This window comes from Hyla sarda, chromosome 9 (assembly GCF_029499605.1).
Source record: "Hyla sarda isolate aHylSar1 chromosome 9, aHylSar1.hap1, whole genome shotgun sequence".
In the NCBI taxonomy this organism is placed as follows: domain Eukaryota; kingdom Metazoa; phylum Chordata; class Amphibia; order Anura; family Hylidae; genus Hyla; species Hyla sarda.
Window position 1 is genome coordinate 53,805,202 of NC_079197.1, and position 19,336 is coordinate 53,824,537.

Consider the following 19,336-nt stretch of genomic DNA (forward strand, 5'->3'; position numbering starts at 1 on the left):
TCATCACCTGCAAAATTACTCCTTTATTGGGGGTGTCTTGCTAATTGCCTATAATTTCCACCTGTTGTCTGACAATCAATTTCACATGCTGTTGTGCAAATGGAACAATCAGTGTTGCTTCCTGAGTGGACAGTGTGATTTCACAGAAGTGTGATTGACTTGGAGTTACATTGTGTTGTTTAAGTGTTCCCTTTATTTTTTTAAGCAGTGTATTTAATATATTATTCAGTAGACAATTTAATGCATTGAACATGATATCATTATAATTATGTAGATAAATATTTCTCAAGCTGTAAAGAGTCGTTGTGAAAAATGAAATTTTACTATAATCAAAAGCATTTTCAAAAAAAAAAAAAAAAAAGTTAATGGTGGGTAAAGGGTCACTCCAATGTTAGACATCTTATCCCCTATCCAAAGGATTGGGGATAAGATGTCTGATTGCTGGCCGCTGGGACCCTCACGATCTCTGTGCAGACACCCTGCGATCTGAACATTATGTTCAAAATGCTGAATTCGGGAGGCAGTGGTTGTGACGTCACACCATGCCCCCTCGTGATGTCACACCACGCCCCCTCCATTCATGTCTATAGGAGGGGGCGTTTCATAGACATGAATGGGCGGGGCGTGTTGTGATATCATTAGGGGGGGGGGGGAGTGGCGTGACATCACAACCACAGCCTCCCGAACCCAGCGTTCTGAACATATTGGGGGGTGATCCTCAAAAACTACTGTAATTTCTGTTCCGGGATATTATTCACACCTTTCTTTTTTCTCCTCACATTTTCAAAGGTCTTTTGTGCTGCCTTGAAAATAAGTGAAAAATTTTCACGGCACTTTTGGGTTTTTTTGCGCCCAATTTTTTTTTTACAGCCACATTGGATTATTATTTTTTGCTCCAAAATTGCCAAGTGTGGCGCCAAAAATTGAAGTTTTTTGCACCAAATTTTACATCCCAGAAAATTCAGGCAGAAACTTCTCACAAAATATTCCATGGTTACTAGTTCCCAGACAAGCAACAACTGTATAAATAAAACATTTCTGAGCTTAAAGGGTACCTCTCATCAAAAAAACTTTTGATATATTATAGATTAATGTATGCAGAATAACTTTACAATTGCATCTTATTAAAAAATATGCTTCTTTCTATTTAATTTTCCACTTTGAAGAAATGACCACTAGGGGTCTCCCTACCAGTCCTGGCAGCAAGCATTTCAGACTCATGCTGGAGTCCTAAACACTACGAGCTGCCAGTCTGCTTTGTTCACAAAGGAGAACACTCAGAGCTGCCAGCCTGCTTTGTTCACAGCCTGTTTGGCTGTGAACAAAGCAGGCTGGCAGCTCTGAGTGTTTAGGACTCCAGCATGAGTCAGAAATGCTTGCTGACAGGACTGATATTGAAAAATATGCCTATTTCTATTGTATTTTTCCCGAACATGCTATTGGAAAGTTATTCAACATTCATTAATCTAAAATATATCAAAAGTTTATTTGATGAGAGGTACCCTTTAAATGTGAGTGCAGGTACAGTGATCAAGAAAAAAAAATTATAATTTTTTTTATAACATTTTTCAATACCGTAATTATTATTATATTTTTTTTAATAATTACTTAAATAACACCTTTTCCCCAAAAAACTCTACACTATCAAAAAGCTGGTGTGAAATTTTTTATGCAAACTGGACTTTCACCCCTTTGAAAATATCATGTAAAGCAGACAAAATACGTGGACACGATCACTTTTACAAAACTGACGTGAACAGTATAAACCGCGGCACAAAACTCTTTGAAAATGTGGTCAATACTTTGATTCATTTTTTTGGGTGCAAAATTCTTTGAGAATCTCCCCCATTGTTGCATGCAGGTCCCAGCAGCTGGATAGGGGATAAGATGTCTAGCAACGGATTACCCCTTTAAAACATACATATGTTAAAGGGGTACTCAAACAAATTGTTTCTAATCAACTGGTGCCATAAAGTTAAACAGATGTGATTTCTATATAAAAATTTTAATCCTTCCGGTTCTTAGCTGCTGTATGCTGCAGAGGAAATGTTATAGTTCTTTTCTGTCTGACCACACTCAGGGCCCCTGAACCAAATAGATCAAGGTCTTGCTACCTTACTATATGTAGTTAGGTAGCAAGGTATGTAGGTAGGTAGTTAGGCAGCCAAGTATGTAGGCCAGGTATGAAGCGAGTTAGGTAGCCAAGTATGTTGACCCCTTTGCCCCAGGTTGAAATTAGTTTAAAAAAAAGTAAAAAAAACAAAACAAAAAAAGGATGCTCACCTCTCCTCTGCACTACCACCGTGTTCTTCTGCCTCCTCAGAGTAGACATCTATGAGTGACGTCATCGGCACCTGTATTCTACGGCAAGGGCGGAGGTCACATCTCCTCTCAGTGTAGGCCGCAGATGCTGCTCACACAGAGAGGAAGCTTTCAGCTCTACGCGCGGGAGCTGCATATACAGCTGAAAGCAGAGCTCGCCTGCTTGGGATTCCAGGGCAAGTGTCCTGGGGAGCAGTGGTAGTTCTGCTTGTTGTTTTATATTCACGCCACCTGGCCATAATGGCAGAAGATTTTTCTCTGTACAACACTACCTAACCCCCTAACAAATTCCATATTGTCTCAATTATCAATACTTTTAGAAACATTGACAGTTCAACTTTTTTGAAAATGGCCAGGAACATCAAGACAACAGAGCCAAATGTGATCCTGCTTACATTTGAAGTGAACAGTCTATACACGTCTAATCAGGGGCGTACCTAGAGCATTTGGCACCCGGGGCGGACCCCTTGTTTGGCGCACCCCCCCCCCCCCCCCCCCCACACACACACACACACCCCTTAATTACACCCCCTCCCTCCCCTCCCCCCAGGGGCAGACTGACAACACTCGGGGCCCCCGGACCAAAAAAAAAGGCAAGGGCCCCTGCTAGGCTTTGCAGCTCGTCAATCTTCTGCCACGCTCCTATTCCACCCAAATCCCACACACAATAAATTTAAATTTATATACCCTATTTATCGGCGTATAACACGCACTGGCGTATAACACGCACCCCCATTTTAACAGGGAAATTGAAGTAAAAAAAATAAAATAGCCATACAGACATTAAGCATTTAGTGCCTCCCCCACCATCATTTCCCCCTGTCTCATCATGTCCCCGATCATTCCCCCCTCATCATCCCCCACCCTGTCTCATCATGTCCCACATCATTCCCCCTCATCATCCCCCCACCCTGTCTGATCATGTCCCCCATCATTCTCCCCTCACCATCCCCCACCCTGTCTCATCATCCCCCACCCTGCCTCATGTCCCTCATCATTCCCCCCTCACCATCCCTCCACCCTGTCTCATCATCCCCCAACCTGTCTCATCATGTCCCCCAACATTCCCCCTCATCATCCCACCACCCTGTCTCATCATGTCCCCCATCATTCCCCCTCAACATCCCCCCACCCTGTCTCATCATGTCCCCCATCATTCCCCCTCATCATCCCCCCACCCTGTCTCATCATGTCCCCCATCATTCCCCCTCATCATCCCCCCCACCCTGTCTCATCATGTCCCTCATTATCCCCCCTCATCATCCCCCCACCCTGTCTCATCATGTCCCTCATCATTCCCCCCGCCCTGCCTCATCATGTCCCTCATCATTCCCCCCGCCCTGCCTCATCATCCCCCCTCATCATTTCCCCCTACTCATCCCCCCCATCATCCCCCCCCCCCTCATCATTTCCCCGTCTCATCATCCCCCCCATCATGTTCCTCCTATGGCATCCAGTGGTCTTCAACCTGCGGACCTCCAGATGTTACAAAACTACAACTCCCAGCATGCCCGGACAGCCAACTGCTGTCCGGGCATGCTGGGAGTTGTAGTTTTGCAACATCTGGAGGTCCGCAGGTTGAAGACCACTCTTCCCCTTTCCTTACTTGTCTGTGCTTCGGCTGTCTTGCAGGCTGCGGTCAGTGAAGCAGATGAGTTACGTCCTCTCCCGGCTTCTCTGTGCGGCATCAGGGATGTCACTTTTTGGCGGCGAAGTGAAAAGTGATGCCGCACAGAGAAGCCGGCAGAGGACATAACTCATCTGCTTCACTGACCCCGCAAGACCCTCCGCCTGACCTGCCGAAGCGCAGCCAGGTAAGGAAAATAAACAAAACTATAAAAAGCAGGAAAAGGGGGAGAGGTTCTCCCGCACTTTACACAGGTACTGGTGGATAGTGCGGGAGCCGCTGATTAAAAGGTAGGGCAGATCCTGAGAAGGTAGGGCTCATTTTAATCAGCGTCTCCCGCACTATCCACCACACCAGTACCTGTGGATAGTGCGGGAGAAAACAAGTGACAGAGCGGGGAGGAGACGCCGTTGGTCACTGATTTAAAGTGGCCGAGGCCGTGCTGTTAATACTGAACAAGCAAACGCTGCTGCGGACGCTTTAAATCAGTGACCAGAAGACTTATCGGCGTATAACACGCAGGCAGACTTTTTGCCTTAAATTTAAGTTTTAAAAGTGCGTGTTATACGCCGATAAATATGGTATGTAAGAAAACACTTTAAAGTAGGTAAATTTCAATGACCAATAATACTGGTATACAAGGAGTAAATATATACCAGCACACAATAACTGAATAATACCGCCATACTGTACTGAATAAAACCACTATACACAGACCAGTATACTATAAAGAATCTGTATACAATATCAGTGATTATATACAGGGCCATATGGCGGTAGATATCAGCTATACACAGGATGTGTATACCATATAAGCGATTACAGTTACATTTTGGGACTCACAATTACGTCTTTTCTGATCAGCGGCATCCTCTTTTCTTTTCTTCTCCGTCCGGATAAGACCGCCATGTGGATCTCTTAACATCTGCAGGAAAAACATGTCAGACTCTGCATTTTTTTAGTGCCCTCCCCTCCTATACATAATCTGCCCATCTATAGGCCCACAAACTGTAATAATGCCCTCCTTGGTGTCCTGCACAGTAAAAGGGCAGGTAGGTAGGTAGCCAGGTAACCCCCTCTTTCTCATAGGTATATGCAGAGTTACACCCTCCTCTTTCCCATAGGTATATGCAGAGTTACACCCCCCTCTCTTTCCCACAGGTATATGCAGAGCTATGCTACACCCCCCTCTTTCCCATAGGTATATGTAGAGCTATGCTACACCCCCCTCTTTCCCATAGGTATATACAGAGCACCCCCCCTCTCCCTCCCTTTCCCATAGGTATATACAGAGCACCCCCCTCTCCCTCCCTTTCCCATAGGTATATACAGAGCACCCCCCCTCTCCCTCCCTTTCTCATAGGTATATACAGAGCACCCCCCCCCTCTCCCATAGGTATATACAGAGCACCCCCCCTCTCCCTCCCTTTCCCATAGGTATATACAGAGCACCCCCCCTCTCCCTCCCTTTCCCATAGGTATATACAGAGCACCCCCCTCTCCCTCAGGTATATACAGAGCACCCCCCCCTCTCCCTCCCTTTCACATAGGTATTGTGGCAGTGTGGCAAGGAAAGGGTGTATTTCCTTGGCTCACCCTGCAGAAGCGCTCACCTGCTTCTTAAGTAATGCGGCAGGAGGGAAGGGAGGTGTATATGAGATGGAGACTCAGTCTAATGTGGGCTCTTCCTAGGAGACAGCATGTGGGCTGTAGGGAAGAGACAGAGCCTGCTGAGGAGTACACAGCCCGAGCTATGAGTGGCTCAAAGAGAGTGACAAATTGTGAGTAGAAGGTTGCAGGGGACATGTGTTTAACCGGCTGAGGGAAGCTCAGCGGTTGTTAGTCAGGACAAGCTGATCTGTTTAGTCAGTGACCAGATGGTCTAGGATTTTGTTTTTTTCCTGCTTTTTGTTTATTTCTTTCCCTGCTTTTTGTTTGTTTATTTATTTCCCTGCAACTTGTCTAATAAAACTGGCAAGGTGCCAGATTTGCATTATAAGCATTTGTTTGCTGGTTCATTGAGAAGAAACGCATCCTGTGGCGTGGTCCAGGACGATCCCAGAGCTAATCCCCAAGACGAATCGTCACATTTTGGTGGAGGATGCGGGCACGCCGTTGCTAAGGGCAACCCGTTGCCAAGGGCAACCAACGGGAGAGTTGGAGAGGAGCCGTTGCTAGGAGCAACCCCCTGCAAGATTGCAAGTCGGAGGAGCCCAGCAGAGGAGTTCAAGCACAGTTTGGTGTCTGTGGAGGAGAGTTGCTAGGGGCAACGGATCGATAATTTTTTTCAAGAAAATGGGACAACCTCGAAAGGCCGTTGCTGGGAGCAACCGACGTGGGCCACAAGCTGTGGTCGCCAAGATGAAGCCGAGGTCCCGTGAGTTGTCGATGGGCGGAATCCCACTGTGGGTGGACTTGGATTGTTGCCAGACTGTATCTCGGATTATGCCAGAAATAATTCCATTTGTGAAGTCCCACCCGGAGCCCGGTAAGACTGTTCAAATTACCTTTGATACATGTTTTGGGACAGTAAGCCATATGATGGAGGTATGTGCGGAACTTACAATGGAAATTGCACTGGGCAGAGACTTTCCGTATTTCTGGCAGCTGTGGGATGCTGAGAATGCACCTGAGAGTTCGCACACAAAGGTTCCAGCAGGAGTGAGGACTGGGGGGGGGTCTCTACTGGACTGTGTGAATGGTGCTGTATATCGTGAACCCATGCAGGCTGATAATGTTTTTCTTGAAACACTTATGTTAATGTGTTCTGATGTAAAGAGTTCTATTCCCACCTCTCACAGGACAAAAGAAAACCTGTGTGAGCTGGAAATAGAAGATAAAAAGATGACTTTTGTTAGATCCAAAATGTGTAATAAGTCCGGTAAAGACCAGCGGCAGAAAGCCAGACCCTGCTGTAGTGTCTATACAAGCCGGTATTTGGGGTTATAAAACAGTTAATGTGTGTATTTCTACTCCCTATGGTACCATAAGTCACAAGGTTGCAATAGAGCCTACCTTACAGTATGAAGTAGTGCTGGGGAAGGATTTTCAATTTTTTCAGCAGTTGTGGGAAGATAGTCAGGTGACTAGAGCAGGAACACCTGATAGGCTCACAACACTTGGTTTTCACCACATAGCAGGGGACAGTAACTCAGCAGAGGCTGAGGACAGGGAGTGTCAGCAGACCCTAGGTATATGTCAGGTGGAAGTGTGCCAGACCACTAGGGGAGCTGAAGAACAGTCCACGAGTCAAGTTAAAGTGGTGACTGGAATAGAAGCTACGGAGATAGCTGTGGATAACCCAAAACTTCGGAAGAGAGTACCAGTGGAGCTGGGGGCTGCGCTTACGGTCACAGACAGAGTTCTAAGTGAAGGAGACTGTGACAAGACAAAAGAAAAGTCTGCCAAGAAGCCGAGAGACAGTTCAGAGGAACTGATCAGGAATCTCCCTGACTCGCTGGTGCCAAGAGCCATTGAAGTTGTTGCTAGGGGCAACAAACTTACTGCCAAGGGATTGCCGGTCCGACGGGAGTGTTTAGCGAGAGTCTCCAGAGCTGCCAACGTGGTGGGAGAGGAAGAGTGCCAGGTGTCAGTGGCACCTGTTGTGGATGATAATAATGAGGCACAAGTGGGCGCAACCCCGAAAAAGGGGGAGACCTCATCTAGAGATGGAGAAAAGCTGGGTCGAGTGTCAGACCTTGAGACATCCTCTGGTACTCTGTCAAACAGCGAGAGTGAGGAGACCGCTGTCAGTAAAAGGTCTCGGAAAAGACGAGCTGGCCTTGGGAAAAAACTGGAGCAGATCCAGAATCTGGAAGAAACCCTGCAGATGGTTTCTGTGAAGTTGTTGGAGAAAGAAAAAGGAGGTACATCACTTGACAGAGGAGAAGGAAAAATCACTTGCTGACTTTAAGAAAGAGCAAGAAGCAAGGCTTCAGCTGGAAAAAATAATGGAGCACCACAGAAGTGAGTTTGTGGCTCTGCAGGATGAACTGTCCCACTCCCAGGGTCTTTTGACCAGCAAGGAGAGTGGAGTGCAGAGTCTGGCCAAGCGGATGTCATTCCAGGAAGAATTGAGTCTTCTACATGGTGCATATCAGGCTCTGCAGAGTGATCACAAGGCTAACCTGGTAGCCATGGAAAAAATAGAAAAAGAGAAGAATGAAATGAAGATGGAAGTTGTTGATCTTGCCAGCAATCTGGAGAGTGTCTCTAAAGCTAAGCGACAACTTGAGGAGGAAGTCAAGACGAAGAGGGCCCTTGCACATGCTCTTCAATCTGCTCGTGATGACAATGACTTGCTCTGTGAGCAGTGTGAGGAGGCCCTGGAACAAGTTGAGACTCTGAAACAAGAAAACAAGAACTTGCAACAGGAGATCTCAGATCTATCTGAACAGATTGGTGAGAGTGGAAAATCTATCAATGAGTTAGAGAAGTCCAAGAAACAGTTGCTGGACAGTGAGAAGATGATCTCCACAAAGCTCAAGAGTGAGCAGCTGAAATATATAAAGCTGGAAGATGACATGAAGATCTTAAAAGAGAGCCTGGAAGCGCAGAACGAAACGCGCAGAAGGTCCCACGTAGCTGCCTTGGTTTTGCTGGGAGCGCAACTCTACGAGCAGGTGGCTGTGCTTGCGGACAATGAACAATTGAGGAAACAATTGCTGTCTTCGGAAGATACTGTCAGGGACTTGACAGAGTTACTTGACAGTGAGAGGATGAAGTCCGCTAAGCTCCAGTGTAAGCTGTGAAAATGTGAGAAAAAGGAAGAGGACCAGGAAGTCCTAAAAGAGAGCAGAGACCAAGATATGGCGGAATTGGCTCAAGAAAGGCTTCTGGGGCCGAAGTTACAGGATACAGTTATGCTTTCTCTGAATGCCAAAAAGTCCTCTAAAGCTAAAATTGAGGTGAAGTCCTGTAAGAAGTCCCCTGAAGCTAGGACTGAGCTGAAACCTGGTGGAAATCCTCTGAAGGGGAGACTAAGGAGAAGAGAGGTGGGAAATCCTCTGAACCTGAGCAGACCAAAAATTCTGAAGGTAATGCTGAGGCAGAGAAATCCTCTGAAGCAGAAGCTAAACCAGAGTCAACCTCAACAGCTGTGAGTAAAGAGATTGGCACAACTGAAGCTACAGGTGAAGAGAAGAGTAAGCCTGAAGAAGCTGCAGTAGTAGAAGCTGATTCTACACAAGAATCTGAAGGAGCAAAAGACTCTGAAGCCAAACCTGAGGAAGCTGGTGCCCCTGAAGAGAAAGCTGGAAGGGATGAGGTGAGACCATGTGAGAAATCCACTGAAGTCAAGACTGAGGTGAAACCAGGTGGGAAGTCCTCTAAAGTTGAAACTGAGATGGACCCGTGTCAGAGGTCCTCTGACGGTACAGAGAACAAGACAGTGGTTGGTGAAGCCACTGAGGCCAAAAGAGATTCTCTGAGGCAGAGGTCCGGCAAGCCAGAAGAAGACAAATGTTAGAAGCATTGGTCCTCTCACTCCTTAATTTCAAGAACCCTGCCCACACCAGGGTGAAGAACCTGGTACTGGAGAGGTGTGACCGAGAGACTTGCAATTGGTGGCTGGTAAAAGTCCGGAAGAAAAAAGTCAAGGACTTCAGAGACTGTGGGACAAAAGTTGTCCAAGCGAAAGGAAAGGCAGATTTTCTGCCTTTCAAATGCATGTGCTCCTTCCTGGTGGTCTGAGCAAAGGAGGGGGATATGTGGCAGTGTGGCAAGGAAAGGGTGTATTTCCTTGGCTCACCCTGCAGAAGCTCTCACCTGCTTCTTAAGTAATGTGGCAGGAGGGAAGGGAGGTGTATATGAGATGGAGACTCAGTCTAATGTGGGCTCTTCCTAGGAGACAGCATGTGGGCTGTAGGGAAGAGACAGAGCCTGCTGAGGAGTACACAGCCCGAGCTATGAGTGGCTCAAAGAGTGACATAAATTGTGAGTAGAAGGTTGCAGGGGACATATGTTTAACCGGCTGAGGGAAGCTCAGTGGTTATTAGTCAGGACAAGCTGATCTGTTTAGTCAGTGACCAGACGGTCTAGGATTTTGTTTTGTTCCTGCTTTTTGTTTATTTATTTCCCTGCAACCTGTCTAATAAAACTGGCAAGGTGCCAGATTGGCATCATAAGCATTTGTTTGCTGGTTTATTGAGAAGAAACGCATCCTGCGGCGTGGTCCAGGACGATCCCAGAGCTAATCCCCAAGACGGATCGTTACAGTATACACAGAGCACCCCCTCTCCCTCCCTTTCCCATAGGTATATACAGAGCACCCCCCCTCTCTCCCTCCCTTTCCCATAGGTATATACAGAGCACCCCCCTCTCTCCCTCCCTTTCCCATAGGTATATACAGAGCACCCCCCTCTCCCTCCCTTTCCCATAGGTATATACAGAGCACCCCCCCTCTCCCTCCCTTTCCCATAGGTATATACAGAGCACCCCCCCCTCTCCCTCCCTTTCCCATAGGTATATACAGAGCACCCCCCCCTCTCCCTCCCTTTCCCATAGGTATATACAGAGCACCCCCCCCTCTCCCTCCCTTTCCCATAGGTATATACAGAGCACCCCCCCCCCCCCCCCTCTCCCTCCCTTTCCCATAGGTGTCACGATTCGGCTGGCTGGAGGTGGATCCTCTGTGCCAGAGAGGGATTGGCGTGGACCGGTTCTAAGTTGCTACTGGTATTCACCAGAGCCCGCCGCAAAGCGGGATGGTCTTGCAGCGGCGGTAGCAACCAGGTCGTATCCACCAGCAACGGCTCAACCTCTCTGACTGCTGAAGATAGGCGCGGTACAAGGGAGTAGACAAGAGCAAGGTCGGACGTAGCAGAAGGTCAGGGCAGGCAGCAAGGATCGTAATCAGGGGCAACGGCAGGAGGTCTGGAACACAGGCTAGGAACACACAAGGCACAATGGCAACAAGATCCGGCGAGGGAGTGCAGGGGAAGTGAGGTATAAGTAGGGAGTGCACAGGTGAGAATACTGATTAGGCCTGCTGCGCCAATCAGTGGCGCAGCGGCCCTTTAAATGGCAGAGACCCGGCGCGCGCGCGCCCTAAGGAGCGGGGCCGCGCGCGCCGGGACAACACAGACGGGGAACGGGTCAGGTACGGGAGCCGAGATGCGCATCGCGAGCGGGCGCGTCCCGCATCGCGAATCGCATCCCGGCTGGGAGTAATATCGCAGCGCACCCCGGTCAGCAGGTCTGACCGGGGCGCTGCGAATGAGAGAACGCTGCGAGCGCTCCGGGGAGGAGCGGGGACCCGGAGTGCTCGGCGTAACAATAGGTATATACAGAGCACCCCCCCCCCCTCTCCCTCCCTTTCCCATAGGTATATACAGAGCACCCCCCCCCCTCTCCCTCAGGTATATACAGAGCACCCCCCCTCTCCCTCCCTTTCCCATAGGTATATACAGAGCACCCCCCTCTCCCTCCCTTTCCCATAGGTATATACAGAGCACCCCCCTCTCCCTCCCTTTCCCATAGGTATATACAGAGCACCCCCTCACCCTCCCTTTCCCATAGCTATATACAGAGCACCCCCTCACCCATAGGTATATACAAAGCACCCATCCCCCCCCCCCTTCCCTAGGCAGGGTTAAAAAATAAATAAAAAGGATGCTCACCTGATATCCCACGCAGCGATCTCAGCTGCAGGGCCTGCGTCTTCTCCCCTCCACAGTAGAGGCGCTGATGAGTGACTTCATCAGCGCCGTTACTGCGTGCTGCGTGGGGGCGGAGGTCAAGTCTCCTCTGTGTGAGCTTCAGATCCTGCTTACACAGAGGGGACGCCTTCTCCTGTATGTGCGTGTATCGCGCGTACAGGAGAATGTAGCGCTGTCTGCTGGGGATCTGGGACGAGTGTCCCAGATCCTCAGTAGTTGCGGCGGTGGGTCAGTCTGCCCCTGGCACCCCCCTTGAGAGTGGCACCCGGCACCCCCCTTGAGTACGCCACTGCTTCTAATCCAATATATCCAAGCAAAGCAAAAAATAGAGGAATGGCTCTTTACTCCTGGATGTACAACGTGAAGACTGGGCAGCTAGCTGAAGGACAATTTTACATACTCTTATGAGATAAAATGGAACTAATTAGACATACAAAATTGAAAGTAGATATTGATAAAGTTCTTGAAAGTCCTAAAATAAATCCAAACTTGATCAACAATAATCTGTTGACAGGAATAGATATTGAGTATGACCGAAAGTCTTAAACACAGTTTGATGTGTACAGAAATAAATGGTATGATGTACCACTCACCTGACTGGCGCAGATTCCCTGGTTCTTGCTGTTGGCTATGTAAGATGCAAACTGCCGGTGCAGACCTCTTAGCGTGAGCGTGATGCTGCGGATGGAGCAGCATTGTTAATGCTATGTCGTTGGTTTTGTTCCTCTCACACAATAATGCACACCTCCTGGTTCTTGCATTTGCTCCGCTGGTGGTGCGCCGACCTCGGTGTGTATGGAGGTGGCCGTGAATGATGACGAGGTGGCCATGAATGATGAAGGGGATCCTGGATGTGAATAGATGTCCATGTGAAGGTTCAGGTTAACGTGTCAAGAGTGGATCTTGAATGTATAGAACAGAGGCAATTGGAGATAGGTGCTGTTAAAGGGGTACTCCAGTGGTCAACGTGTTTTTCCGTTTTTGACTTACCCTATTTGTTTTGTTTCATTTCTTTTCTTGTTGCTTAGGCAACTCTATTTCCGTTCTTTGTTGTCTTTTTATCCCCCACTTTGTTTTCCTATCTTTGCTTCTATTTCCTGTTTCTTGCTGTGCTGAAAACTACAAATCCCAGCATGCCACATGCCTTGCTGGTTTGGGGCAGATCCTTTTTTTTTTGTTTTGTTCCACCCTTTACCCACCCTACTATTTTCCTGGGTCGGCCCCCTTATACACAGCACACTAATATAATCAGCCTTGCTTGGGATACACTGTCACACACACACACACACACACACACACACACACACACACACACACGGGACTACAACTGCCAGCATGTGTCATTCAGGAGTCTTCAGTCTGTGGTATAACACCAACATGCTGCCTCTGTAGTCTCATGGGGGTTGTAGTTCACCACACCTCTATAGGGCATACACCAGTGTTTCCCAACCAGAGTGCCTCCAGGTGTTGCAAAACTACAACTCCCAGCATGCCCAAAGACTGTCAGGGAATGCTGGGAGTTGTAGTTTTACAACAGCTGGAGGCACACTGGTTTGGAAACACTGGTGTAACTTGATGTGTATGCTGAATAGGTTAGGACAGTGTTTCCCAACCAATGTGCCTCCAGCTGTTGCAAAACTACAACTCCCAGCATGCCGAAAGTCTGTCCAGGCATGCTGGGAGTTGTAGTTTTGCAACACCTGGAGGCACACTAGTTTGTAAACACTAGCATACACACACATAACAGGGACTACAACTCCCAGCATGTGTCATTCAGTAGTCCCCCCCTTTCACACATAGAAATCATCCACAGTCCGAGATTTATTCCCCTGCAGTCTATATATCCCCAGCCCGTGCACCTTGTTATCCCTTCAGATAACACTCTTCTCTGTCTTCTTTCAGTGCAGACCTGTGTCCTCAGAAGACAAAAGCAGGGGGAGGGGAGATGAGGAGCTGTGTAGGAGCTTCTTGCTCTCATGCACACCTGCGTCCGCCAGGAGGGGAGATGAGGGGGCATGGCTTATCTCGCTCATTCAGTTCTGAAAGAACAGAGAAAAAAAAAAGCCATAACATGTGGTCCACAGCCTAATCCCAACCTGTGGACAACAGTAAGAGATCCAACACAGAACTACAGAACTTCCTGGCCCACAAACAAGTAAGAAAAAAAGGCACATGCTACACAAACATATAATACATGTCAATTGCAAAAAAAGAATATGCAATATAGCCAAAAATCTTAACCACCGGCGTACCCCTTTAAGATGCGTTTTGGTCCCACCATAGGGACTTTCCTCAGTAAATCAGCAAAGAAATAGGTAACATACCTACTCAGGGTATATATAGGCTTTGAATGTCATCAAGATTACCTTCAGGTGTGGGACAAAACAGAGGATAGGAAAAGCCAGAAATAGATGACTAGAAATGGATACTAATGAGCCATATAAAACCTGGGATGGAATTGACTTTTATGTGTAAACTCAATTAAATAAAAAATACATAAAATATGGTGGCTAATGAACCATCAATGATATACCATGCAAAACTATAAATGTAAAAAATATATAAAAATTATTAAAAATATAGAAAATTATATAAAATATAGATTATAAAAAATGGATAGAGCCATGTCGGCATCTCAGATTATACATAAAGGTAGATGCAGTAGTGATGCTCACAATGATTAACATGATAATAATAATAACCACTACAATAGGGAGATATTGTTATAGAGGTATGTAAACATAAAAAAAAAATAACTGTATTATTATTTAGTGTATCTTCATCTCAGTATTCAATGTGAACACATTATCATATAAAAGCAATATAGTGTATATGCTTAGAGGAAAGAAAAGAACAAATAAAGATGAACAGTAAAGAAAAAGAAAACCACAAATAAAAATAATAAAAATAAAATTCAAAATAAAAATAATAATTAAAAATGTATAAATACATTTAAAAAAAAAAAATTTAATTACATTTTTTTTAAATAAAAAAGAAATAAAAAATGAAATAAAAAAAATATGTATGTGAGTGTTGTCTGTCTATTTGCAATCCAACAGATTTGAAAGGATTTGAAAGGATTCTTCAGATGTGGACATTGGGGGGAATTCATCAAGATTGGTGTGTGTGAACATCTTATTACCCATTAATTCATGTGGTGGAAACTGTGCACCTGCACCAGATTTATTAAATAGTGAGCAAGTGATAAATCTGGTGCTGATCATATTTCTTACTTCAGTACACCCATTTGTATGGTGATTCCTTTGTGACTTTTTGTGTGACTTTTTATACCGTACAACAAAATGTGAGACTTTTTAAAAATGCTGTCCACAGTCAGTTCTGTAAGCCAAGTCAGGGCTGGTGTAGATTTGCGCCTAAGTTAGCACAGTTGCGACAAAAGATGCGACAAACTGAAAAGTCGAATATTATGAATTCCTTACCACTGCATGATATCAACTGAAATCATGACTTGGTATGTTCCTTTTGAAAAACCTTCTAAAGAAAAAGTCGCAATGAAAAGTCTCAAAACAGCATCTGAGACAAACTGTGAGACAAATGTACACGACAAAACCAGGGTAAAACCAATGATAAATTCCCCACATTGTCCTAGCGGTAAAATCACAAAATTTGAGAAAAAAACTATCCTAGTTTTTCAAAATCTAATAATTTTACATGGAACAGTAATAGTAAGGGAGTGGTTTATATCATACAATGTCCTTGCCACAAGCAACATGTAGGCAGGACTTCCAGATCCCCAAGAACCTGCATTTCTGAATGCGTGAATATGTTCAACATTCGGAATAAACACAGGCATCTTCTTTCAGTTCATTATAGAGAATTATTCTCTAGTGATCCAACCCAAATGACATACGCAGCATTACAAACAGTGAGACAAGATTGGCAAGGCGGTAATTATTTAGCCAATTTGTCTCAAGCTGAGACTAGAAACATTTTACGAATTTGAGTCATTGACCCCTAAAGGTCTCAATGTTGACTTTGAGCTATTTGGTTTCTTGAAAGAATCATAAATACATTCTAAATAAGATCTGGATATGGGCTTCCGCCCACATCCCATCAGTGGCAGGCTGTCTACAGCGCACCGATCAATTCTGCGCACCAGTTTTAACCATTCCTTATCATAATCATATGTATCTTTTCTGTTTCATTGTATATACATTGTGCCCCTCTCAGCTCATTCCTTGATTCATTTTATTTTCATGACCATTTCCTGTGTCTTGTACTAAATTTTCATCCTATTTCTCATTATTTTCCCTTATTTAAGATGACACGTAACAATAACATTTCATAGACGCTTAGTGGTATAATCATACATTAGTATTGTATTTTCATCTTTATGTGTATTTTTTTATTTAGTTTTTATTTCATTTTTGTTTATTTTTTATTTATAAATTTTTTTGGTAATTTTTATTTTTATTCATTTTTTTTACTATATTTTTATTTTTTTACTATTTTTATTTATTTTTAAATACATTTTTTTATTTGTACTTTTCTTTCCTCTCTAAGAATATACACTACAGTATATTGCTTTTATATGATAATGTGTTTACACTGAACACTAAGATGAAGATAAACTAAATAGTAATACAGTTTATTTTTTACTTACTTACCTCTATCTATAACAATGTTCCTCTTTATTTTATTGTAATGGTTATTATTATTATTATTATTATCATGCTAATCATAGTGGGCATCACTACAGCATCTACCTTTACGTATAATCTGAGATGCGGACATAGCTCTATTCATTTTTTATATTATTTTCTATATTTTTTCATAATTTTTATATATTTTTTACATCTATAGTTTTGCATAGTATATCATTGATGATTCATTAGCCACCATATTTGATGTCTTTTCTATTTATATGAGTTTACGCATAAAAGTCAATTCCATCCCAGGTTTTATATCGGGCATTAGTATCCATTTATAGTCATCCATTTCTGGCTTTTCCTGTGCTCCATTTATGCCACACCTGAAGGCAATCTTGATGACATTAACACCCTATATATATCCTGAGTAGGTATGTTACCTACCGTATTTTTCGCCCTATAGGACGCACCGGTGTATAAGACGCACCCTATTTTTAGGTGCAAAATCTAAAAAATGTAAGATTTTGAACCCAATAGTGGTCTTCAACCTGCGGACCTCCAGATGTTGCAAAACTACAACTCCCAGCATGCCCGGACAGCCGTTGGCTGTCCGGGCATGCTGGGAGTTGTAGTTTTGCAACATCTGGAGGTCCACAGATTGAAGACCACTGCATAGGAGGTAATACTCACGTGTCCCTGCCACTCCGGACCCGTCACCGCTGCCCTGGATGTTGCTTCATCGCTGTCGCCGTGTCCCCGTCGCTCTGCTGCCGGCCTGCTGCTGAACATCTCTGCTGCCGGCCGGGCATCCTCGCTCTCCGTCGCCGTCATCACGTCGTGACGCACGTACGCGACGACGTGATGACGAGGAAGGAGAACGCCGGCCATACAGGGGATCCCTGAACGGAGAAGACACCGAGGAGGCAGGTAAGGTCCCTCCCGGTGTCCTGTAAGCACTAACCTGGCTGTTCAGTCGGGCTGTTCAGGACCGCCGCGATTCCACCGCGGCGGTCCTGAACAGCCCGACTGAACAGCCGGGTTAGTATCACTTTCCCTTCAGACGCGGCGGTCAGCTTTGATCGCCGCGTCTGAAGGGTTAATACAGGGCATCACCACGATCGGTGATGTCCTGTATTAGCTGCGGGTTCCGGCCGTTGATGGCCGCAGGGACCGCCGCGATAGGGGTGTATTCGCGGTATAAGACGCACCGACTTTTCCCCCCCAAGAAAAAGTGCGTCTTATACGTCGAAAAATACGGTATTTCCTATGCTGATTTACTGAGGAAGGTCCCTAAGGTGGGACCGAAACACATCTAAACAGCTGCTCTGTCCGCAGCATCACGCTCTCACTAAGAGGTCTGCACTCGGCAGTTTGCATCTCACATAGCCGGCAGCCGCAACCTGGGGATCTGTGCCAGTCAGGTGAGAGGTACATCATACCATTTATTTCTGTACACATCAAACTGTGTTTAAGACTTGCGGTCATACTATCTATTTACACCTGTCAAGAGATTAATGGGGATCAAGTTTGGATGTAGCTTAGGACTTTTCAAGAGAACTTTTTATCAATATCTACTTTTAATAATTTTATGTGTCTAATTAGCTGCACATATGTCTAATTAGTTCCATTTTATCTCATAAGAGTATGTAAAATTGTTCTTCAATAGCAAGTGCCCTGCTGACGGAGTCTTTTACTTTGAATAAATTACATTCTATATATCTAGATAAATTCTATCATGCCATATGTCATGTACCTTGAGCGCTAGTTGCTTTTGTTGTTTCTATCAATACAGTAAAAGTTTTACAGTAATACACTAGACACTAATGTCTGCAGAAATAAGCCTCATATAGACTTCTACATAGATCTGCTTACACTAGTCCTCATTTCCTGTTTTAAACCTACAAACAGGTCACCACAATGGGGTCCAATGTAGCTCCCTCCATATGAAAATTGCATATACATATACCTTCCCTACCTGGAAGGGATAGACTGAATAAAACTTTTGCATATGCGGAGTGCAACATGACCCACTAGCCCACTTGCACAAGTACTTAAATGGGCACTTTCCCTTTAAAAAACTTTTGACATGCTGTAAAAACATTTTTTGCACAAATAAGCAAATGCTGAAAACTTTCCCGGCTATATCTAACAATCGGTGTGTGAACACTCCACTGCTTAAAACTTTTGACATCTTTCTATGACATGTCAACATTTTTTTTTTTTAAAGCTACATATATACGGTACTTTGGAATCTGTCCAGACTTAGAATTTTTTATTCATTGCTTACTGGACACTTTGGCATCCAAGGATCCCAATGGCACACTGCAGACATGTTTAGACCTGTATAGTGAGCATACAGACCATAATAGCCTATTGTTAAATTTTAGTTTTAATCTTCTTTTCCACCAAAATGTCACTTAGGCTCCTTTCACACTATACTGTTGGTCCGTTACAAACAGACTTTAATTGCTCTTTTTTTTTCTTCTACTTTGGCTGCCTTTAACGTCCATTATTGTAATGGAGCAAAACGGGAGTTATAACGGGCAAAGAGGATCCTATTCACTTGAGGATCCAATTCACAATAAATAAACTATGAAAATCTACTTTAAAAATATGACATAAAAATATTAAGCAGCATCCAAACATACATCATTTGTCAATACATTTCCTTCCTTTGTCAGCAAAGTTCACGGCATCATAAGGAACTATTGGTCACTAAAGAAGAAGCCTTATCTCACAGTGCAACACTTTTATAAGGGTGCATTCATACCACATTTTTGCAATACAATTCCTGTATCAGGTTTTTGATGAAAAACGGATTCCTCAAAACCTGACTAAACTGTATCAAAATGTGTGCACAAATTTCAACCCGTATACAGTTAAAAACCATGTACGGTTTGAAAAAATGATGTCCGGTTGCATCCGTTTTTTAAGAAAAAAAATGTATACGTTTTTAACTTTTCACTCCATTTTGAATAAAGTTTCACTTGTTTGATTGAAATTCCAAGAAAAAAAATTGTGCAAAGTCAAAAAACGTGTGGTGAAAACCGGATGTAACCGTATGCACATACGGTTCTGTACGGTTCCCATTGACTCCCATGTTAAAAAAAATTTATACG

At 44.7% G+C, this 19,336-nt stretch overlaps 1 protein-coding gene across 2 annotated transcripts in view; it reads right to left on the reverse strand.

The window, feature by feature from the left end:
• LOC130291236 (G-protein coupled receptor 83-like) overlaps positions 1-19,336 on the reverse strand; it is a 98,919-nt gene that overhangs the window by 23,525 nt on the left and 56,058 nt on the right. The gene's annotated exons all lie outside the window — the stretch shown is intronic.